Source organism: Tachypleus tridentatus, chromosome 1 (assembly GCF_004210375.1).
Source record: "Tachypleus tridentatus isolate NWPU-2018 chromosome 1, ASM421037v1, whole genome shotgun sequence".
Lineage (NCBI taxonomy): Eukaryota > Metazoa > Arthropoda > Merostomata > Xiphosura > Limulidae > Tachypleus > Tachypleus tridentatus.
In genome coordinates this window covers 48,771,270-48,797,403 of record NC_134825.1, presented here as the reverse complement: position 1 = coordinate 48,797,403, position 26,134 = coordinate 48,771,270, and the positions used below count along the sequence as shown (strand labels likewise).

At 33.2% G+C, this 26,134-nt stretch overlaps 1 protein-coding gene across 2 annotated transcripts in view; it reads left to right on the top strand.

Moving 5' to 3' along the window:
* The window catches only part of LOC143247818 (uncharacterized), a 37,438-nt gene extending 20,309 nt beyond the window's left edge, over positions 1-17,129 (top strand). For both annotated transcript variants that reach the window (XM_076496334.1, XM_076496343.1), the window contains exons 4-6: positions 6,579-6,686; positions 12,293-12,403; positions 13,828-17,129. The gene's annotated coding sequence lies outside the window, so the exon portion shown is untranslated. The remainder of the gene's footprint in view (positions 1-6,578; positions 6,687-12,292; positions 12,404-13,827) is intronic.
* Positions 17,130-26,134: the final 9,005 nt, after the last annotated feature.

The window sequence follows — 26,134 nt, the reverse complement described above, 5'->3', positions numbered from 1 at the left end:
AATACAAATGACTGCAAGTTGTAAAAGGCTGTTACATTTATTTATCTCAATAACCTTTATTACCTAAGCTTAGCACATCTGTTTGCTGTTAATTTCCTATTTTGAAATATACTTTAAAATGTATCCAAGTGTGTTAGAGACAACAAGTAGGAGAATTTAGTGGAAACAACCAGTGAAGTTAGAAATATGTGACAAAAGTTGATTTGGTCTTGTGAAATGTTATTTCGTTTATTATGAATTTTTTACATCTAACCTGAATTTTCAGTTTTTACATTTTACTTGCTTTTGTTAAAAATATATAACAATTAATAAAATTATACATAAACAATAAATATTGGACTTTCATAAGAATTAAAGCACATGTGAGTGATTCATAATTTCTTAGTATACTTCCACAGAGACATGTTATTCATAAAATGTTAATTCTCCACAAAAGCACTAAATTTTGTTTCAAATTAACCTTTCAGAATGCACAGACTATATCAGTTACTAGAACAGAATCTTCCAAAATTGACATAGTTTAAATGCATTTTAACTAAGTTATAAACAGGTTAACAAATTCTGTTAACTGCTTCAAACAAAAAAAGACTTGTAAACAATGAAACTAAAACTGAAAATGTACTTAACAGTACAAAAACAGTTTATGTGGTTTTGTAAAAAATGTTCTTTATTGTAGTTATAAATAATTGTAGTTCAATAGCAATGTCATTGAGTTATTGATATTTTTTGAGAGAGAATAACATAGAGGGAGTGTGTCATTTGGGCTTGACATATTTTCATATCTCAGTAAAAAAGATTAGAGGTATTAAGAATATATTCTGGCTTGGCAATATCTATATGATATATTTCTGATTAATTGTGTGCTCAAAAAATATGAAAAATATTTAATATAAGGTTAAAAAGAAAACCTGAAATATTCAATTTGAATCATGCATATATGTGACACAAAAGTGAAGATTAAGAATTTCGTTTTTATATTTTATTTGAAATTAAGGTATTACAAACTTAGATAATATTAAAATTTGAATAATAAACTGCATTTCATGTCAAATTTATTAACACACAAAATTTATTTATTACATACACATTTATGGTGTTGTGCATGTTGAATTGAGGCTCATATATTATCATTAACACACTTATGAAAATGTAATGTGTACCCAGTTGTCTAAAATAAAAGCAATCTGAAAATGTGTACACAGTACTATTATAACAGGTTACTAATAAGTAAATAGATGTTTAATTGTGTTATATAGAAAAAACATACAGTTGTATTAAGTGCAGGTATTGTATGTTTTCACATACAAAGTTTGTTTTAAAAAAGTGACTTAATTCTATCATTGTACCCAAGTCTGAAGACAGTCTTTATTCTGACTTTTTATATGTTTGCCACCTTGTGTGGTTATTCAAACTATATTTCAACAGTTTTAACTCAAAAATATTTAAGAACCAATATTTTTGATGGGGTATATTACCTCTTCTCACATAATTAGCAATTCTTATTCAGTGCTGTTTTCTATATCTAAAAATATTTTGTGCATGCCACAAACCTTGAAGATACCAACAATTTAGAATTGATTGATTTCATTGTGTGTTGCAGGCAAATCACCATTTGATAACCCTCCACCATTGAGAGTGTAACATACTTTCTTGATGCATGCAATGCCTATTTAGTTCTAATAAACTGTCACTTCTTGTTTAGCAGTACTTATGCCAAGACAATTTGTTTTGTGTGTGTGCTCTTCATATTGTTTAAATTTCTGAATTTAATAATTTTCAAAATGGAATTTCTTTATTATTTGTTTGTTTGTTTCTTGTCAAATTTTTCTTTTAAACTTAATTTCCCAGCCTTTTCTTACTCAATTTTTTTTCCCATTAAACATTGAGTTTTATTTTCTATTTCAACTATGAATTATTAGGTTAACATTACCATTTCAGTATCATGCCTTCTATCACACAGGCCACAAGTGGGAGTGACCCTTTATCTGCCATGAGACTCATTGTTATTTGGGTCAACTTTCCACAGTTCCTCCTGAACAAGTGGAACCTTTTCAGGTCAATGAGATTTTGATAGCCTTTTCCACCATTAAATTTTGCCATGTCTTCATATAGTCCCTCTTGCAGAATCAGCTAGGCATAATATAGCATTTTTAGACGTGATTTCATAGATATGGGATGTTTTTACATTAAATCAATTTTTTTATGATACCTACCTCATACTTTGTTGCATGATACCTCTTCATTTCAGTATTTGGTTCTCCCCCTTCCTTAGATATTAGGGTTCATACTGAGTAATTTGTTTCTCAGTGGTTGAGGCTACTAGCATGCTTTGCCCTTAATGAGCTACAAATCAGTTTGCATTAGCTAATTATCATGCTAACTGTCCATTTCTTGACTTTCAGCAGTTAGTTGAGGTCAAGTTTACCTGTGTGGAGGGCAGTCTACAACTTTCCTGTGCATTTATCCCGTACCCAGTTTTTCTACACACATTTTATCTTTACTTCCCTTCTGTGGTATTTATTTACTATCCATCTCCTTTCCAAGGTGATTCACAGAGATCCTGATAATTTTTTGAGGGAAAGTCTTTCCCTAATTAACTCCACGTTGACAAATTTGTAGGCTTCAGCTCATGCTTTACACATGTGGTTTCTCTGTTGTTTGGATTTCCTGAGTTGAGACATGGCCTTGTCTCAGGTTCAGTTACTGCTGTCTTATCTCTAGGATTTATATATGGTAATTTTTCTCAGGCATTATATTTTTGGTAATGTGCCCAAAACTTTGGAATCACATGTGGAGTCAGTGCATCAACACTCTAACCTTTCCTCTTTATTTGCATGTTTGTTGCAGTCAAAATGGAGACAGGCTCCTGTTTTTGTTTTCCATCCTTGTTGTTCTTAGCCTTTATCTGTTTTTGCCATCAAGGACTTCTCATCTTGTAATTTTAGCCAGTGTAGATGGTCATGTTGCCAACAGTTCCTGTGAAAGTTTTCTTGTCCAAATTGGTTTACCTTTGGTGGCTTTTTGCCACAGATCAGTGGGTTGTTTGGGTTTTATCTGAAGGACTTAGCCCACAATTTCTTTTCCTCCTTCCTTTGTCTCAGGTGTCAATTTTCTTCTCATTGCCTCAGTATCATGATACCAGCTAGTATTTGTCGGAAGATGTTCAAGACTTTCTACCTTAAAAAGTCAACCTGCCCATTATCTTTCTCCAGGCTGTTTAATATCCTCAAGAAATTTTGGAGACTGATGATATGTGATAAATTTGTCCTGCCTCAATCATTTTCTGGTTCTACCCCAATTTAGCAAGGTATCATTTCTAATTCTCAGGTGGGCTTTTCTTTCATGTTTTTGCATGACCAAGGTGGATGTCGTGAACGTTAACTTGCATATCCTAATATCTTGTCAGTCACAATCCTGATTTTCGTTCATTCACTACAAAGTGGCTTATCAGTGTTGTGAACTAACCTTAGTACTTGCTTCACCTCTGGGTGGTCAAAGCATTTTCCCATCATTTACATGCTTAAGGGTTGTGCTTCCATCATTACATGTATGACTGGCTACTGTTAGCTTGTTCTGAACAGGAGTTTGCCCATCACACTCATTGGGTTATCCTGAAGGTGGCTTGTGTGGACTGGTTAGTCATATTGAAGAATTCATTCCTTCTTTCTACCCATTATCTTGTACACTTGGGTATTTTTCTCAACACCTCTCTCAGTCAGAATCGGCTATATTTTCTTCAACTTTGTTCAGTGGAGCTTTCAGTTCTTCATGCCCTTACCTTTTCCTCTATTACAATTTGCAGGGTTCTATCACTTTTGCAGAAGTGGTCTTCCATGGTACCCCTTATTCCCTTAGGTCATGCACTTATGTGGTCTCTTCAGTTGGTGGCTTAGTATGGCCAGGTGGTTAGGGTGCTTGAATCATAATCTGAGGCTCATGGGTTCAAATCCTTATCACACCGAACATGCTCACACCTTCAGCCATGGGGAGGGGGTTATAACATCATGGTCAAACCTCCCATTTGTTGTTAAAAGAGTAGCCCAAGAGTTGACAGTGGGAGGTGATGACTAGCAGCCTTCCCTCTGGTCTTACACTGCTAAATTAGGGATGGCTAGTGTAGATAGCCCTCGTATCGCTTTGTGCAAAAATTCTGAAAACAGCAACAAAAACAACTTCAGTAGGCTTTTCAAGACCAATGGAATTTTTTGAAGGCTGCCACTTCCCTTCCTCCTTTCCTTGTTGGCAATCTGTGATTGTGGCTGAACAAGACATGCATGCCAGTGGGTGTCTCACTTCCTCCTTCTCTTCTGGATTTATACCTTTTTGAGGACGCATCCCTTCAGGGCTGTGAGTGTGGGTCAATTAGTAGGGTGCTTCGAGATCATGGTTTGTAGCTGAGAGGTCTTATCATATAAAGATACTGACTATACATAGTGCTTTGATTCATTTTCTCCATCTAGCCAGGAATTGTCTGGTAATGATCCATTCCAGTAGTTTTACTGTATTTGCTTTTTCTCATTCATACAAAATCTATCTAATGGAATTGTCTCTTGATCTTCTTGTTTCACAGTGGCTTTGCCTTCAGTGGGAGTACTTCTCACCTCAATGCATTTGTCCTGCCTCTGAACACCAAACTACCTCTGTTTAAGTCTCTGGTTACTCATCCTCTTGCTATAGCTATAATGATTCAGTCAGGATTGAACAACAAATACTGATATGTCTGTCCTCAAATTCATCTAGCTCACAGGGTGATTTTATTCAGCCATGCTTTTCTGTATCAGGTCTATCTGACTGCTTCTTTCTGGCCAGTTCAACTGTGGTTTCTGTTACTATTCCAACTCTATACTACATCATTTCTTCCTCCTACTCCATCCCTTTATCATGAACCTTGGCCACCAGTGAAACACTTCATACCTTTCTGCCCTCTGATTTCATGCCTGTTTTATTCACTTCTTGTCTAGGAGATCTGGTTTGTCCTGATGGGTAGTTTCCTTTCTAGCTAGTTATATGCTATCTTTCTCCAGGGAGGTTAATTGGTGTAAATGTAATGTTTTCTACTGTTGGTCTTTGGGTTAGGGATTTTCACACACTCAAACTGCTGTTCCTTATGTCATGGATTTACACACTTGGCTTTCCAAGTATTCTGTTTCCGTGATTGTGGCTTATTAGGCTACCTTGATCCCTTAGTTTTTGTTGTTCCAAGTATTGTAGAGCTTCTACTTCTACTGTATTTCTGTTGATACGTTTCTACTGGTTTTGTCTTCTACCTCAGATTTGGATGCCTTAAGTGCCTCACCTTGCCTCTGTTCAAACTAGTCCATATGCTCATTGTTTTTGCTGTTTTATTTCTGTACGGCTTCCTTCTGTGATGTCTATACCCACCTTTTTATTCCTTGTCAGACATTCTCTGTTCATGATCTTTTCCCTTTCATCCTAATCTGTTGAGTTCAGTTTTTAATTTGATTAGCCTATTCTTCTTTATTGTCTTTTTCCTATACTTTGTTCTGGATATCTTTTTATCAAAACAGATACCTTATCTTTTCATTGGCACCTCATGTTTGTTATCCTTTGGAGTAAAATATTCAGTTGAGCATGTTGACTGCTCCTCATACATTCATATTTCATAATTTATATTGGATCATAGTATTTTCATCTTTTGTTATTGTCTTCTTATAGCTGTTTTTCCAACTTCAGTGAGCATTTGACTTGGTAAGATATCTTTTCTTATTTTTCAGGGGACTTTTTCTTTTTTATTTCTTTTTGTTTGTTGCTACTCATTTTAGGATGTGATCCATCTCTGTGGTGAATGATGCCTCACCAGATATTCTTTAACTGTTCATATACACTCTGTAGGGCCATGGTGATTTTCATGTTATGATTTCCCTCACCAAAAAATGTGCACTGCAGAAATGGGGTATTCCACAAGATCATTTGTAGGTTTATCTTTATATTTTTGTTTTGTTAATTTGCCTGTCCTGAACTGTACTCACCTGTGGTGCTACATGTGTAAAGCAGGAGGGAATAGCTTCTCACCTCTGCCATGCCTTGTATTGAATAAATTGGTATGGTCAGTTTTCCAAAATAAGGTTTTGTAGTTGTTCATTGCATTGTCTAAGGTGTTGTCATTTCTCTGGATTTTCCACTATGTTTTTTCTCTCCCTCCCATTTTATTCTGGTGGAGTTTGAGAGCCATTACCACTTTCAGGTTCCAAGTTGCTGGGGTGACAGGAATATGTACAGTATGAAACAAAGTTACATGATTGGAGATTGCTTAAGGCTTAGTAAAGGTATCTTGTTGGTGTTTGGTTCTTTGTTCAAAATTGCAGTGTTTGTAAACACGAGTTTTTTTCCTTTTAATTTTGTTCACAAAATGAAACCAGATCAGTTAAACTTAGTACACTTTCTGTTTAGCAGTATGGTAGATTCATATTTACTGGATAATAGTTTTATGTTGATCCTGTTAAACAAGCTGCATAAATAACTTGGCTAAGTGGATAGTTAAGTATTATACATGTACATTATGAAATAATAAAATGGTGAAAATAATATTTCCATATTGTTTTTCTCAAAACTTGCAGATTCATTATTGACTTAGCGACAAGGAATGGTGGTGTAATAGTGTCCAATGATAACTTTCGTGACATTATGAACGAAAGAGAAGATTGGAAGAGAACTGTGGAAGAAAGGTAAAAAAATACGGTTACATACTGTGAAGAATGTACATAAAGGAATACTTTGATGCTGTAGAAAGAGAAGGGATATCCATTTTAAACACTCAATATATTTGAAGAAAGGAATATTATTGTATTCAAATATTTAATACAATATAGTTTTCTTTCTTCAGTTTCCATGTTTGCCAATATAGTTATGGTATTTTTGACATATAAACTAGTTACTTGGGCTCTTCTTTTGTTTATGTCTTAAAGCAATAGTGATAACTAGGATCTAAATCTATGATGCCTTTATGTTGTTACATTCATGATGTGTGACTGTATCATAGACTTAAAATGCTGCACCTACTATTAAACTTTGAAACTTTATAGATGAATTATAGTGTATATTTGAGTGGCATAAATATCATATTGGGAAAGAAAAACAATTATTGGTTTTTTTCTTATTATTGGTATGAAATTTATATTGCCTGACATGAGACAAAAAATTCTACCATTATACTTTATGTGTTGGATAGTGGTTAATTTGGGATTTTGAAAAAGGTGAAATTCCTTCTGTGATCCATTTAGATATTTTAATTGGAAGATCAAGCTATGTAAATAGTATTTTCAACTTGTTTAACACGTACATGCCCACTGCTAGTACAGCAGTAAGTCTATTGATTTACAATGTTAAAATCAGGGGTTCAATTCCCCTCAGTGGACTCAGCAGATAGACCAATGTGGCTTTGCTATAAGAAAAACAAACAGACAAATACATGCTCACTGTATAACTTTAAATAGATAAACTGTACTTCTGAAAAGAAAAAAAAAGTTTAAATATTTGAAAGAATGGAATCAGTTATAGGTTTGTGCAACAAAGGTCATCTTTTGTAACAGTATAATAATCACATTTCATTTCTAGACTGGTTTATATCTATGCAAGTAATTATACTGTAAAATATGTTAGAAGTTTGTTCTATGAAGTTTATATACCTGTATCTACATTATGACTGAACAGTTTGTGTCACAATTAATGCATCATTAGTGTGTGGGGTATTGTATGTGGTGAGTTAAAAAATCTTAACTAAATATTAAAATGATAAGATACATCAAAGAATAGGTATATGAGGAGCATAGGTACAAAATGCAGTTTAATTTTGTCGTATCGATGGATATACATCATTTTGACAAAAAGACTTATGAAAGTAAAGACTTTTGTCCAAACATAAAATCTGTTTTGTACAATATCTGGAGGATAAGTAACTGCACTCTTGTTTATTATGGAAAAATTGCCCTTGAATCATCTAACCAAGCATTTGTTTGTTATTTTGGACTGTAAATTCTTTGATCAATTATATTTGTTGTGGTCAAGTAAATTTTATTATTGTTGCAGCCTCATATATTATCACCATTCATATGTGAATAAAATTTAGTAATCAATGTTCTTCTGCAGTATGAATTATTTAATGTCTTACATTATTGTGTAAACATAAAACTGCTAATTCACAATGTAGATATACAGGTATATAAGGTTTACAGAACACAGATTTGGACTTCAAATATAACAGTACTGAAAATAAGTGTATATTATAAGAAATGAAATGTGCATTAAATATTGTACTATAGTTGTACAGATGTGTACACCATTCTAAGAATGAAACATAATTGTTCTATTACAAGAGAATATTTCTAACATAAAAACAATAATTGATTTATGTCTTTTAAATACTGAAATTCTTCTTATCAAAAGTACAATTTATGCTTAGAATTCATGCTTACTATCTACTGACACGTGCTTTATGTTGGTATATTTTTATAAAAATAAATTCCATTAATCATATATATATATTGCATAAAAGTAGCTTGCTCCCATAGATTAATATGCATAGCTTTAATTGTTTGAAAAAATGTTGCCTTTCTGAAGTTGATCATGTTGTTAGTTTTTAATTGGATGTAGTTTATAAATTAGGAAAAAAATATCATCAAAAACATTTTTGTTTTGCATTTCAAACTAAACTACATTATGTTGTTAAATTTTATCTTAAATATGTTACAGTAACACATCATATTTTATGTATTTGATATAAAGTCAGACAACAACACCAAAAGTGATTGTCTTAGGAAAATTTTGATATAAAATGGCAAAATATGTAAAATCACCAGTGAGAAACTGCAGAAGAAAAATATCTAAAAACTGACTGCAGAAATATGAAGCTCTAATGCATTTGTAAATAAAACCTAGAAGATACTATATTATGACTCAGAAATGCAAACATATATAATTCATTAGGTTAGTTGGTCCTAAATTTTGGAGTTTACTGTGATTGTTTCTGTTTTCACATCCATATTTCAAATTTTGCTTGCAGTAGTTTACTACATTTTCATAGTTTATAGATATAAACGATATTTGATTGTTATTCCAGTGGCAGTTTTTTTATTCAGTCACAAATTTTATTTTCTATCAGGTTAAGTGGCTTTTGTTTCATTACAGTACTCTGTATAATGTTTGATTTTGTTATGTCAGGTATTTTTGTCCAGGCATGGCTTAGTGGTTAGCATGTCAGACTGTGGATCAGAAGGTCTTAGGTTTGTGCTTCTATATATTACTGAACATGCTGTGGGTGCATTATAAGAGTAAGAACCATCTCATAGACAGCAGGTGTTGCTCACTGGTTGCCATCCATCTAGGTGGTGGGTGGTGATGACTAGGTGCCTTCCCTCTAGTTTTACACTGCTAAATTAGGGATGGGTAGCACAGATAGCCCTCGAGTTGCTTTGTGCAAAATTAAGAAACAAACAATCAGAGTGTAAGTAATATTATTTTTGTAAACCCACTTACATAATTAATGTCTGTTATAAAACAGTTATGAGAACAAAGTCTCACTTGACAGAAGTGGTTTTCTCTTGTGAATTGGAATGATCACTTGAAAATAAAGAAGGGAAGGTACTTCTATCAACTGGGCCAACACCTAAGACCTTGTGGTATTTCAAGACTTCTGCTACCAAATGTGAAAGTAATAGTAATTAGTGAGCTTGTGCAAGAAAATACTTGAATATTAATGTGATCTGAATCTGTCTGTAAGATGCTTACATTTTCTGCCCTATGTAAAACAAGACAGTGCAATAACCTCTCCAAATTTAGAGTTTATAAAAGTGTGTAAAAAATGTAAATCCATGCAAGTTTTGTGACAGTCATGTACTAAGCTATGCTAGTTACCAACACAAAGTTGGCTGGATTTATGGTAATGAGTAGGTGGAAAAGGAAACAAAGGTTGAATGATGGGCAGTGTAAAAATCATTTTTTGGAGACCCAGCCATTCATTATTATATGTGACACCTCTGCTATTTTCCTAACATTTTCAGAAAATTTTAATTTACTTATTAAAATTAATTTATAACTTGAAAACTGTAAGAATGTGTTTCTTGAATATAAAACCGTAACTTAGGACATCTATTATGACTATGGTATTTGAACTCCTATAATCCTTAACTTTAGACATATGATGTCAACATAACTTTGGGAGTGGCTTGTCAGCAAAATTTATCAGAAAAAAATTTTGAGTACCATTTTCTGTATCTTATCTTTGTATGTATTTCAGCCTTGTGAACAAAAATGTTATATTTGACTGCAAGTTGACAATAATTTAGAAAAAACTGACAAAACTGGGGAGCAGTTTCCATCTGCCAACCACTGAATTTCTGACTTGTGTTGAAATTCTAAGATTTTATGTACAAAGGAAAAGTAGCATAGTATTATATTAGGAAGTTAAAAATGCTGGGTTTTTGTGTAACTAAATATAGAACCATTGACATTTTTGCTTTTTTACAACATTCAGGGTAAGAAAACTGACCAAATAATAGGCAAAGTCACTTATTTTTTTTGTAAAATAGTTATGGGCCACAAAAATAATCAGTGGTACAGTACTAATTGCATTATCAATGATATTATGGTTGAAATTATTTTGTGTGACTTGTATGTTATTGGAGATCCTGTACTATCAAAGTTATAGTTCTACATGCAGTTTGATGTATAAATAGTTTTAAAAAAACATGCTTAAAAAGCACATTATTTTTGGGATTAAAGAAGATAGGAACAATGTGATATAGTGAAGACAGGTGATATTCTTTTAGGGCAGAGTAGAGAGCTATAATTTCTGTTATAGTGAGTGAAAGAAAGATATTGCAAGAAACATTGTAATAAAACATATGATGGAAAATTTCTTGTTAGTGTTAGTCTTTCCATTCTATTAATTATATTTCACTTTTGAAGATATTTGTGTGTAATCATGCATGGACAGACATAATTTCTATCATTCACAGTCTAGAATCTCAAAATAAATTTTTTATTTTGGAGACATTCATATTATGTTGGTAAATAGTTTTGAACATGAGAAACCTAAAAAGTTCCAAGAATTTGAAAAATGGATTTCTTTTTTAAAGATATTTAATGATAGATAAAGCATTGATTATCAGGAAAAATAATCTATATTGTGTGAAGTATGTGAGCATCCTGTTAACATGTCAACGAAGTTTATTTTGCAATGCTACACAGTGAGTAAATATATTTTCCATTGTCAAAATAGTGCAAGTTGCCAAAATGCTATGAGTGAAGTGAATTTGAGAGAATAAAGTTTGTGAGATGCTGAAATAATAGCAATGCTTGTGATTATTTATAAATACCATTAAGTGGTACCAGGAATAATACTACAATTAAAATGCATGGCTTGTTTGTAGGTTCATTCAGAATGTGATAACATTTACTTTATGTGAAATTATCATTGCATTTAATTTACAGTGACTTTATTATACAGAGTGTGGCCTCATATAAATGTGCACCCTACCTGTTGTCTCTGGAGCATAATCTTAATGAGTGTGGGTACTCTATAAAGGTTTGAATAAGCAGATTGTTCATCACCTTTACAAATATTTTATACAATTTTATTTGGTGTAAATCTAGCTGTAAGCACTGCTGTAATCTTAACAATTGATCATTAATCACTTGAAATGATGAGTTGCTTTACCTAGTTTTAAAGTGATATCAGAACAGAGATCTGAAAGCAGACAGGTGAACAATTTAATCGTAATTGTGCTGTTTCTGTTATAATGGATTGCGGTGGGAGTTTTAAAATGTGAAGAGCATTTGCACATTGGGTACACAATTTGTGTTTATTAAATATCATGAACTTTTAATTTTCTGTGGACATTAAAGTTTAAGTGATGAAATTTTTTTTTAGTCAAAGTTTGGTAGTCTAGAATAATATTCTTTGTGCTATGTAGTATGTATCTTCTAAGTCTGGTTTTCAAAGTGACTGTCTCAGACTTTAGATTTCAGCTATGTAGGATAACTTTCTGGAAGCCACTATGAAGCTATTTGAAAGGTTACATCAACATGTTCTTTATTTTCAGGTGATTGTGCTTTATAAAAGTATTTGAGACAAACTATACCAGGGTTTTGGAAGGATCTAATCTGGGGGGAATAAAAGAATAGCTGTAGTCCTTTAGGCCAAAAAATAATGCTGTGTGGTGTTAGAGCAATATTTGAGATTTAGGGTACTCCGAAGCAGTGAAAGTGAGATATTATTCTTTTAGTTCTTAACTTTTAAATGAGGGATATCACTGAAGGTTTTCTTTTATTTCAGGCTGCTGATGTACTGTTTTGTAGGAGATCATTTCATGATACCTTCTGATCCTCTTGGAAAAGATGGTCCACACCTGGATGACTTTTTTATCATTTTCTTGATCTCCTTGAGGTATATACTCATAATTCAATTTATATTAACCTTTATTTTCTTAATTTTTTGGACATTATGGAAAGTGTTCATGACATAATTTTTTTTTGTATTTGTCTGTTTAAGACTTTACAATCTGTTGGAAAAATAGATGACTGACACAAAATTAGTTTTCATATAAGTGCATACATAGATGGTGGAAGAACAATATAATCTATAACTTTGCCAGTTAGCATAAATATATAACAGCATGTATGGAAGGGGTGATATTGCAGTGTGAGCTAACATATGTATATTGGAATATCACTTGATGTCATTAAGAATTGAAGATGAGAGTGTGTTTAATATCAAAGTTCTTTTATTCACTCATTGATTTTTATGATTGTTACCTAAAGTTAACATGTGAGTAAAAAAAAAAGAAGATACATACCTTTTGTCTTGTCTTGGGTTTGGTTGAAATATATGGATTATCATTGATACTACTATATTCTTAAAGTGATGTAATTTTGTAAAATCACTTTCTGATATTACCTGTGCTTACATGTTGTTTGTTTTTGTATATTCTTTTTTGTGTATGATTTTATACAAGGTTTTCATCTATCAAATGACATATAACATGTTATGAACAGGTAATCATCACTTTCATTCATAGTACAAGCTGTTCCCTTGGGAAAACAAATGACCAGCATGAATGAATTTTTAATGGCTATTATGAGAAGTTATTTTTTGAAATGGTTGTCTTAAAAGCATGATGAAAATATTTATGTAATTAATATATTAATGTTTTAAAATTAGACACATTCCTAGTAAATATAGTAAAGTGTATATTTTTTTAGTGAAGATATTACAACAAATAGGGTATATTCAGAATTCTTTATACATTTTCATGGTTTTCTTTCTTAATTTTACTTATATTACAAGCAACACAGTATTGAGTTTTATGCTTCAATTTCAGTTAGCCAGTAATTTAAGTTAACGTGAATCATACTATCGCATAGAACATCTAGATACTGTTAATGGTAGGAAATAAGAACACTGTAAAAGGCTTCTTACCAAAAATGTTAACTCTCTCACAATTGAGATTTGTTTGTCTGATAACTTGGAAAATTGGTTATTGTGCTGAATTGTGGTTCTGAGAGTTCATAGTTTTTAACCAGTTGCTGTTAAATAATTTTTTGGGACTATGGGTGTGTTATAAACTTGATTATAAGGCTTCTTTATTCAGTAAGAGAAACTCAAAACTTAATAGTGAACACTGTTGACTTGATGCTATACCTCTTATCACTTCAAAATTAAGAAAAGGTGCTTGTTTAAATTTGTATAAATATCCGAAATATTTCATACAAAGATATTAATATGACAGTGTATGATAATAAAATCCTTGTTTTACATGAAGATAATACCAGTGCATAATACTTGTTCTGATTTTTTATTACTTCTTTCAGATATTGGATGATTGGAAAGATAAACTGTTAGATGAAAACAAAACAAAAACATCAATCCTCCAGTAAAGTTATCTCATGGAAGAAAAGTTTCTTTCAGCAAAACCACAATTTATATTTCTCATCAGACTGTTTGGTTACAAATATTGAACTTTAGTTAGATAGACATATATTATAACAAAACATGTATGACAACAAAACTTGTTTACAAATATGTATTTCCAAAATACTAAATTTAGATATTGACTAAATTTGCTTTGGTCCATCTGAGTTTTTTTTAATGTACTGATTTTTGTGAATTTGAAATAAGGCTATATGTTTAATCCACATAAGATAATATGTTATAAATAGCATTATTTAAATTCTAAAACCCATATTTAGATGTGTAGCATAAGCATATACAGCTTGAGGTTTATTAGTATTGCATCCAGTCCAATGTAATCTTCTTTCAAATTATTATGGCAGATTGAAGTATATAGTTGAATTACTTAAAATTATTGTCCTTTTTTTTCCTTGATTTTTGAAAATTCTGTAGTCTGTATTTTATTTCTTGGTTGAATATAATTTCCTTTTAATCTGTGTTACATAGTTGTACAATTGAAGAGAGCTTTATTATTTGATGTTTCTCATTTACATTTTAAATACAATTAGTATGACAATATGTAACTTCAAAAGTGAAATTCTAATTTGCAACCTCCATACATTTAATTAAAAAGTGTATACTATTACTGTGAAGATTTGTTTTCTAAAAATGCTAATTAGGAATTACAGTGTCTTAATATTTAAACAAACTGATAATCCTTTACATGTCCAGGAATTTCCATACCTTGTTTTTACATGTGTACAAAAAATGATTAGTTTAATGAACTGAAGACAACTCCTGAACAACTACAATAATATTCTTGGCTCTTTCTTAACTTTTAGGGATATATTAGGATTTTTAGCAACATTTCTGATACACAAAACAGAAGAGAAATTACGTCTTTCCAGAAATTTTTTTTATTTTGTCATTATTTTGTTACTAATTGCCAATTGCAACACTAATTTATCAACCTTGATCTCTGAATGTGACATTCCAATTCTTCAGAAAAACTGTCATTACTTCTGTTCAGGCACTTTTCCTTCCAAAACCTATTCAAGTACTCTTATTTACTGGTTTCTTACTTTAATAATTTAATTAATCATAATTAAATAAAAATCTGTTGTTGCTTTTGAATGATTTCTCTATTTTCTTTAGTGAAAGCTGTTTGTTGGTAGATAATTTTGAATTTCTGTTTGGTGGTAGATAATTTTGTATTTTGAACTTAAAATGGAAAAAATGGAAAACAAAATTTGAGTTCTAATAGCCCTAATTTTATTTTATATTATAATAGTTCACTTTCTTCACTGTATCTGTGTAGAAAAAAAATTATCTTTCTCTTTTGTAATTCATTGCATTAATCTTGGATCATTCAAGACTGATAATAATGAATTCTTCCAACTAGTTTGGAACAAGATTTAAATGATATTTGATGTAAGTATGATTTTAGGTTGAAAACCTATGTCCACACAAAGCTGTGATATTAGCTTATATGGTAAAATATAGGAAATTGGTTTCAGTAATTAGTGTTCAGAGAGGTTTAATACTTTTTGAAAACCTTGATAAGAGGTTGCCCTGGTTTGTCAAGGATCATATTGCAACAATACTAGGCTTCAAGTTATGTCATTCACAAGCTAAGTAAACAATATTTTCTCATCCAGTGCAGTGGGTGTGCTATGTTCAGCAACCAGTGTTTGTAGCGTAGCCAGTCCATAAGCTAGTAGTTGGTTGGTGTCATTGTGAGGGGTATTTTCAGTTTTGAAGATCTACTCAAAACAGTGGAATGTGTCTATATCAGTATCAAGACATAAATGCAAAACATTGGTTCACAGTGAATTTCTCTTCTGTCACTTCAAAGATTTTGACATTGGCTCGTCTACTGATACTTTAGATTTGTTTTTTTGTTTTTTCTTTTGCTGGAAGTATCAAAGGCTTCCTTTACTGATTTTACCAGTGACCTTCCATCTGAATATCCAATTGATTCCTCATCTTTTACATCTCTTAGCAACACCATAAGGAACGTTGGATTCTATTAATCTCATTCTTTTTCAATGTTGATAAAACTCTTTCATGGTTATTGCTTTGCTTTAATTGTACAAATGGGGGTCTATATTCTTCCAATAAAATTGTGCTTCTCTTGATAATTTTCTTATTTAGTTTTAACCTTTGCATGGTCTGGCACATACATTCAGGTTATGTCTCTGCTTTCTGACATCCATCTTGGGACCAACCACTCTAAATTTTATGCAGTGTTGCTTATGAATCAGTCACAGATCTATTTTGGTGGCATTGTGTGTTTGAAGTTCATTTTGAAGTTTGAAGTTTAGAGGAGAACTTCCTTCAGAGCTTCCAGTTCCATCCTTGTGCTGCTTGTAGGAAACCTGAATTATCTATCACCTTTTTCCAGGATTGTATTACTCTCTGAGCCAATGAATTCTCAACCAATTTTCTCATTATTTATGGCATACAATCTGTGGTTATGGTGAAATGTGAATGTCCACGTTGATTTTTAAATTGTGGCTGAAAGGCTTTTCCAGTTTCACTTTCTTGTCATTGTCAGTATTTGATGTTGTGGTTTATTTTTACAGATTTCATGATGCCAGATGTTTATGCCATATTAGGACATCTGAATTCTGGTGTGACCTTTATCCCAGTAAGATCAACCAGATATTATATAGTTGTCTTTATAGATCCATGGATGACTTTAAAATTAGTGTTATCTGTCTAAAATGTTTGGCAAAGTTTATCCGTGATGGTGAGAACATTCAGAAACACTAAAAGACTTTTTCAAGTTGTCCTGATTATCGAGTATCATATTCATCAGCTCCCACAGATGTTGCTGTCTTGTATAGCTGTAATCTGAAATGTTTTCAGTTGATTTTACTGCAGTTGATAATGGTAGTGTTATTGTATGATCAACAAATTACACATTGAATATTCAAGATTTAGGTTTTGTTCTTTTTTTTCTCGTTGTTTTTACATGACTGTCCAAGCGTAATTTTACTCGGCAGAACCAAAACTCAGAAGTTTTACCATAGGAACAGTCAATTAAGGTGAAAAAACTAAAAATTTTGTGTGAAATGTTTTCTGTCTTGTTTGAAATGTATCAAAGACATCTTTGAAATGTTAATCTGTTTATGGATGTTCTCAGATTTATGTCATGTACATAATCATTTTTTGTTTCAACCTATTTTTATTTTATCTAATAAAATCCTAATGAATGGGCTTTGATTAACCTTTATTACACACTCTTTAACACTTTCAGCCAAAGATTTTTCAATATCAAATGATGATAGCAGTTTTCAAAATCAATATTTTTATATATCTTAGTGTTTTACATTGCTTGAAACAATTTCAAAACATGAGTGCAATATGTTAATAGGAAATTTTTCTTTAAGAAACTGACATGATTGAAGGACATGTGGCCAGATGGTAGTGCTTTTGATTCTTTTGTATAGATCTTAAGGGTAGAAATCATTTGTAGCATGTGTTTTATGTAATTACAAGAATATCTTTCATAATCTATGAAATTAAGAAATAAAACAACAAAAACATTTTTTAAAAAAGTATCTTAAATCCACAAACGAACTAACACTGATTATCTATGATTACTCATCCTAATTCATATTATAAATCCCAGTTGTTTTCATATTCTAGCTGTAATCACTTCCAACACCATAAACAGTATTACTAGTTTTTATATCTTATTTTTTATTAACAATATTTTGGAAGGAAAAGATAATAAATACCATCTTGAGTGTATTTTAATATTTGAAAGAATTGGATTTCTTCAAAAAGTGTTGGAAAGTGGCTGTTCAGATGTTAAAAGAATATAGGAATTTACATGGTCACAAATGAAAACTACAAAATAAAAATTCCAAAGTATTTTTAGAATGAAAGGAAGGGAAAAGTAACTGTAATCTGTAATAATTTAAATTTAAAAAATCAACAGTGGCTACAACTTTCCCACAGTCAGTCCTTTCAGTCTCCAAATTTATTCAAGTCAGATGATGCAAAATAAGCATGGTACAATAATACTTGATATGACTTAACACTTTTACTACATTTGGTCTGAAAGCACTGCTGATTATTTACAGTAATACTTCCTTTCATTGGTTTATAAAATGTTTAAATAAAAAATATTGGTTAGAGCTTTTCCTCTGGTATACTTATGAAAATAAATACAGAGAGCAGAGAACCAAGATTAGGATTTAAATATTTTAACTGACCAGACTAAAATTAATACACTGCTTAAGCTTGAAATACTTCACAACATGCGATGAAATGAAAATCAGAAAAAAAATTCTTTAAAATATGTTTTCTAATCCTCCATTAAACTAAACAACGTAGATCTTCATAAATTTTAATGTTTCTTGCAAAAATGTACTATTAATTCTTCAGGTGTGTCTGTTTTTGTGTTATGAGCACATAGTGAGGTTTAAATTTCTCTTTAGAAATGTGAACCCAGGACGTAAAGCAATAGATTAAGCTTTATCTGCACACGTGATGATCTCATCAACAGACCTTACACTCAAAATGCATATGTTGCTATTCAAAAAAATTGGTAATATTTTCAGTTGAAAATTGTTTAGTTTTTTAAAAGAAAATGGACCCAAAATGGCATCAGATTACTCTAGCATTTTCACACTAAAGAGACAATTTAACTTGTACGAACTGAGAATATTCCTGGTTCTGAATCTGAATTACCTGACGGTGAATTTGAGGTGATATAATTGCAAAAAAATTGCACCTAAAAAGTTAAAGTGCAATAGGCAAAATGTAAAAAAAAAGGATAAAAAACATAAGCAAAACTAAATGTGTATATAATGATCATAATTAAAGTAGTTTATTGTTGTATAAGAAAAATCAACTTACCACAGTATTAATTACTTCTGTGAAAGGTATGTGTGTGTACTCATATATGTAATAAATTTACAATTGAAAGTGCAAAAAAATGGTCAGAATTAATTTTGCAAGTATTAAACTTGCTTATCTTCTTTCTTAAACAAATATTTCCTAAAAGTATAACAGCTTTCTTTAGATTTTTGTACAGTGAAAAGAAAACATCAGTGATTAAGGCTACATTTTGTGTTTAGTTTCTTAATCACAAGTGAGTTTACAAGGTTTGTCTTTTTTATGTGTTCTATAACTTTCTTTTCTGACTTCATAAAGTCTACGTTTGTCATTTTTTCCTGATTTTGTGATATTTTTATCAGTAATTTATGGCCTTTTCAATTTTACATTCAAAAGTTAATTAAACAATTTTGTTATCTTTAATGAACTTTGAATGAAAACATAGTTTATAGTTCAAGTTTTTAAGTTATCTACAAGTAACTTCTTAATTTCAATTTTCATTTTTTATTGTCACATTACATGTATGATTTCAGACAGTTTTGTTTAAGAATTTTCTATCTTTTAAGATAGGTGGCTACAGTTTCCAACCAAATTTTAACCTCCTGTTTATTTGATTTACTGACATATCAATTTATTTCTCAAACCAACCAAAGAATCCTCTCTCTCTTTCTGACTTTCAGTTTTATAATGTTTATTAACTCTACATGACTGATGGGTGTGTTTATAATCAGTGAAAAGAGCAGGTTCTCCCATTCATACATTTTACAGTTGTACATATGACTCGGCATGTCTTTGTGCTCTATTGCCTTTATTTGGATTCAGAACTTTTTAGAATCTTTTCTCATGCTTGGGATGACAGATCCTCTGTCATTTGTTTTATATTTCTTAGACTTATTGCTCCCTGTAGCATAGCGATATATTTGCAGATTCATACTGCGAGAAACCAGGTTTTGATATCCATGGGTGGGCAGAGCACAGATTGCCAATTTTGTAGCTTTGTGCTTAATTCAAAACAAACAAAAATTCTTAGGCTTAGATTTTCCTTGCCTCGTCTTCTGTTATATTTCCTTCTTTGACTTGCTAACTGTGGTAATTCACCATTCTTGTATGGAGTTTTTGGTGGGTGCTCATTCACTTATCTTTTCTACAGTATTGTACTTATTTTTTTAGGCATTTTCATTTCTTATTCAGTTTATCTTTTGACAGAGATGGTTGTGGCCCTTTTTGTTTAATTGGTTTTACCTCCCTAAAATCTCGTGTCTTTTTCTGGCTTCTTTCATGTGCATGTATGATTTTACTGATATATCTGTTTCTCTAGTATCATATGTTGGGGCTGTATGACAATGTTAATCCTTATTCTCACTGGTTTACCATTTCTTCCATGCTTCTTCTTTGTCTCTATGTCTCTTATCCTTCTTCTTCCTTTTTTCTCTCTGTCACCATTACCTATTTCCTCTTCTGATCTATCTATCCACTAGTTGAAGTCTTTGACATTGTTTGCAGTCATTTGTTGAGTTTTGGAATTTCTATTGCAGAGCCTTAATTGTAACATTTTTTCCCCTTCCTAATTGCCTCCTGCTGCTGTTATTTTTTATATCCTCCAAGAGATTTTGTTTTTTGCCAACATTGGGCCATGACAGTATTGGTCGTCGTTGGTTGAATTGCTATTGGATGAGTTTCTCATTTTTATTTCTATCTTTTGGTATTTCCCAGGGATCTGTATATAGGTGTTGAGTCTTGCATCTTTCACGTCTCAGTCTGTTTCTTGTCCTCTCTGGCTTTCCTCTGTGGAATTTCTCACCCTATGGTGGTCTTTTACTTCTGGTTTAAGATGCCAATCTCAGATTGGCATCTCAGATGCTTCTTTTGTTGTTTAGCTTTTTGTCTCGTTAAGCCTCCTGCAGCTGTTCTCATCTCTTCCTTCAAGAGGCAGCACATTTAGGTTGGTTGGTTGGTTCAACCTGGAGGAGTTGCATCTCACACCAATTTCATTCTTCATTCATTTGGGTGTTTTTCTGTTTGTATGTTTGAAAGACCCAGCCTTCTACTCTTTTCTTGTGGGATAGGACTTGAATCAATTAGCTTCCCATGCTATTTTTCACTTTCCATCATTGTGCAGGAGGTTCTTTTTCTATGGTGGACTTGGGCTTCCATGGAATCTGGTATCCCACCGAGTTGTATTCATTAGCATGTAAGTGATTTACTATTGTATATTTATTTTAATACCTATATTTGTTTTAGTTAAATATGTATTCATAAATGCATTTAATTTATACTGTTAAATTTGTATTGCAAAATTCCTGTCTATTCACTGAAGTTGTAGAAGGTTCTTGAGTGGAAGAATCAACAATGTACTATGCATGCATGTAATTACCAATGATTGTCAGTATTATGGCTAAGTGATATTTTGAGAACCTCATCTAACATTTATAAATCAATACACCAAGAGACTGCATATATATTGTTGGTTTGCTACAGTTGATGTGCAGTATGCCATAAATCTCAGAAGCTTTAACCATGATTAATACTTATTAATCAGAAAGTCACAGATATTTCACCAGGAACTTTAATAGGTTTATAACAGTACAAACTGCTTGACTTTAATGGATTACTATTGAACATCATTATTTCAACAAAAACATTGGAAAATTTCAGTGGTAAAAAAACTTGCATGTGATTGGTGAAAAGCTAGCTAGCTAGCTGTTCATTAAGTGAACTTTACCAGTATCAACTCAAAATTAATTTGCTCATCATGAATCATTGATAAAATACTATTTCCAGACCAGATGAAAACAGTCATTATTGCTTGTAAGTTTGTAAAAACTTTGTGTATAAATCACTATTTATAATAACCATTATTATAAATTGTATTGTTATATGTATATTAAAATATATTGGTATTAAGAAAGGAAATTGTGTGTATCAGTCTTGGCAAATACCATATATTTGATACATCTCAATATTTAATTAACTCCTAAATTAAAATTTAATTCAGTTTCAGGATATTTGAAATTGCAATACGTAACATAATAAATTTATCTTGTGCCCGAGATCTGAATCAGAGACCGAATTTATTCTAAATTCAAATTCACATAACATTCCAGCCAGCCTTCTGCAAACGCTTATATCGACCATGCCAAAGCAAATGTTTGAAGTTATTCGCAATGATGGCTGTGCAACTCACCACTGAGAACTCTCGTTGGTCATTTCCTACCCTGTATAGGACTTATTTTTAGTATAGTCTTAAACTTTTCACCACCTAGTATTTAGGCTAATTTCATTGTGTTCATATTTTCTCTATTAAATGCTAAAAAAGTTTTTTATTTTCCCTTTTCTCATTTTCATCTTTTGAAGCTCTACTCAAATAAGTGGTTGAATCTAACAACACAAAATGCATATTTTCCTTTATGTTCTTTGGCCTTAAGATTTTGGCAAGCAGTGTACATAATACAGTCAATTTTGCATAATTCTCCTTTATTGGCACCAGGAGGACACCATCTTGCTCTGCATTTCCACACTATCCCCATTTTTCTGGGCTCATTCTATGTAAATATGTCTAACAGATATATTCTTGGTGCCACAGATCTTGTAATGATTATCTCTTGGGGCCTTCCATTATACTAACAACAGATTGGCACCTTGTTTTGCTAAAATTCAAGTGGCTGCACTGTCATGTGGATATTCTTCTAGATGTTTTTGATATTTTTCTCAACACCCTACTTCCCATTTCTGGATCCCTGTTTCTCTTCCCTTATCCCTTGAGGTGGATTCATGTACATGGTGAGGGGATCTCTCAGAGAATATTCTAGATTTTTAATTTACCTCCTTCGGGATCAAACATCAACCCATGTGTTTGCTCTATGTGTCAACCTGTGAAGGGGTAGAGAGGATCCTGGTGGTTGAGGGGTCCAACTTCAATACACTACTTTAGCCTTGAATTCCTGTAAATGGGCAGCCTTGGGCTAACCCCTCTACAGTCAGTCGGCTGGTCCACATGGGCTAGGGTCAACCAACTACCAGTGGGTATTGTGGACATTGTGTCTGATGCTGGTGTTCAGGTATAGTGCTCATGAAACTCTAGCATTGCTGCAATATCCTTGTTTGGCATTGTAGTGTGTCTCTGCATAAGGTTCCATGGTGGGTGAGGTTAGTGGGCACTGAATTGTAGCATCTTTATCATGGATACCCCCATTTAGGAAAAAAGAAGCAGATTATTGGAAAATGACCACCCATGGATGACTCTGCTGTACATTCAACAATGCAGTCAGATTCTGTACCTTGATTTCTGATAATCTGTTTATTTATTTGAGAAATTCTTAGAGCAGATGCACCATTTTTTTTCAAAACGGATTAAAGGGTCTTGCTGGCTCTAAGTTAGTAAAGAAGTTGCACTCTAGAGACATTTTAGTGGGAACATCTTCACCACAACATACCAAACTGCTATTGAAATTGAAGGCCATTGGGGATATACCCATTGAGGTTACTCTCCATGCAACTTTGAATTATTTCAGAGGAGGTATATAGTTCAGAGAGATTTAAAGAACATTCCTAAATTGCCCCTGCTAGTAGAGCAGTAAGTCTACGGATTTACAATGCTAAAATCAGGGGTTTGATTCCTCTTGGTGAGCTTAGCAGATAGCCCAATGCTGCTTTGCTATAAGAAAACACACACATTCCTAAATCGAAGATTCTTGCTGGTTTCTCCAGCCAATGCGTTACTGTGGTGCACTGAATCTCCACTTGCAAAGATGTAATTATATTGCTTACTAATGTTCTGATATTGATGTTTATATCATCACGTTCTCCTGCCACAGTCAAAGCAGGTTATCTGAACTGTAAGGTACGGCCATACATTCTCAACCCCCTCAGATGTTTACAGTGTCAGTGGTTTGGTCACACAAAAACATCATGTCATGGTTCTTTAACGTGCTCGTTGTACAATGGTGGCAAAAACGATGATGCTCATGAGTGCAAACTGGAACCATGCTGTGTTACCTATAATGGTACACAGCCCTCTTACTCTATTTCTTGTCCTAAATTGGTGGAGGAGAAAGGTGCCATACTTGAAGACTAATATATCCTACTCAGAGGCTTGGAAATTATTTTTCCCAACTCCATATCTGACATATAGTGCTGCACTCCATTTCACAGCCACAGTGGGAGTGCAGACATGCCTCTGGTAGAATCATTTGCAAAACATCTGAATAATCTTTTGCCCTCCATGATTAAAAGAGTTGATGTATCTATGTCTGTTTCCACTTCTGTTCCTGCCACTCCTTCCACTGGTTGTCGAACTCCATTGCCTAAGGCTTTGGATTTGAGTGTTTCCATGGGACCATCCTCTTCTGCAGCCCCAAGAAGTAAAACAACCATTCGTTCATACCCTCAGTCATTGGAATCTTAGTCCACAGACAGAGACCTGCCTACTCGACTCAAGGCAGGATCCATGGAGGTAAATAAACCTTTATCCAATAAAGAGAAAAAGTGGTTGAAAATAGAAGGGGTATCAACCACGTTTTCTTCCATGTAAATAAAAATGTCTGCTCTGATCTAGTGGAACTGTCGGGGTTTTCATTCAAATATAGATGACATGAAGGATTTGATTGTTACCATCCAGTGTATCTCTCCTTACAGGAAACATTTCCCAAACCTGCTAATACAGTCACCCTTAGGCAGTTTTCTTTGTACCTAAATTACATGTGTGATGGATGTGTGCATGGTGGGGTTACATTGATGATTGATCAGGATGTGCCCACCTAGTCTTTGCCACTTGATACACCCTTGGAGATTGTAGCCATCTGTGCTTCCTTGGGTTATATCATCACAATTTGTTCTCTCTACCTAACTCCTGAAGAGACCTATAATCAGACAGGTCTTGATGCCCTCATTGAGCAGTTATTATCTACCTTTTTAATCTTGGGGAGTTTTAATGGACCTATTCTCCTCTGTGATGGTGCTGATATTGATGGGAAGGTTTGTTCCATAGAGCATATGCTATTGGATCACAATCTCTCTTCAATACTAATTCTTATACTTGTTTTCATACACCTAGTCAATCTTTTATTGCTATTGATCTTTCTATCTGCTCCCCTTCATTATTCTTTTACTTTTCTTGGTTTGTTTGTTTGTTTTGGAATTTCGCACAAAGCTACTCGAGGGCTATCTGTGCTAGCCGTCCCTAATTTAGCAGTGTAAGACTAGAGGGAAGGCAGCTAGTCATCACCACCCACCGCCAACTCTTGGGCTACTCTTTTACCAACGAATAGTGGGATTGACCATCACATTATACGCCCTCACGGCTGGGAGGGCGAGCATGTTCGCGCGAACCCGCGACCCTCGGATTACGAGTCGCACGCCTTACGCGCTTGGCCATGCCAGGCCCTACTTTTCTTGGAAGGTTAAAAGTAACCCATGGAGCAATGATCATTTTTCTATCACTTTAAGAGAGACTGGCTGTGGTCGATGCCACCTGACCTGCATGTCTTGGTGAGAGTTGGACTAGGCCAACTTTTTCACAGCTCTCTCTTGGTTTTGCCATTGTCTGTAAACCCTCGATAGATGACTGTATGGCTGCAGTGACTGACTGTATTATCCCAGCAGCTACTTAGTGTATTCCTAAAACTTTGACATGCTTCCCACAGTATCCTCGTCTTTGGTAGAATCCTGCCTGCCACATAGCAAGGAAAGATCAAAAACAGTCTTTGTATACATTTCATAGGTATCCCACACTTTTAAAGTGCATTGCACATGCTCAGCAAGTCAGACGTCAAAGCTAGAAGGAATCTTGGATTAAATACACCTGTAGTATATCTTCTAACATCAGTTTCAAAGTCATATGGGATAAGATTAGAAAGGTTAGTGAACAGTATACTTCTGCCCCTTTTGATCACATTTTTCCTTTTTTGGTGATCACCTCTATGACTATAATCGTCCCTTTATGCTGGTGGAACACGTGCTTGCTCTTCGTTGGTCTGGCAGCACGTTAGTTTGACCCAATGATATTCATTACAAGATGATGCACCATTTCTCTCCTGCCTTTGCTATTCTTCTGGTTGTTTTAAACTGGATCTGGCAGGAGATCGTTTTTCTTTTGCTTGGCACCATGCTATTGTACTCCTTATTCCTTAGTCTGGGAAGGATCCCAAGATTCCTCCGAACAAACGTCCAATTGCTTTGACAATCTGTCTCTGTAAGATCTTGTAGGGGATGGTTAATGCTCATGTTGTTTGGTTCCTTGAATCAAACAACCTCCTCTCACCCACTCAATGTGGGTTCAGACGAGAGTGCTTCACCATGGACTACCTGATTCGACTTGAAACGTCAATCATGGAAGCCTTTCTCAAGCGACATCTTGTTTCTGTATTTTTTGCCTTGAGA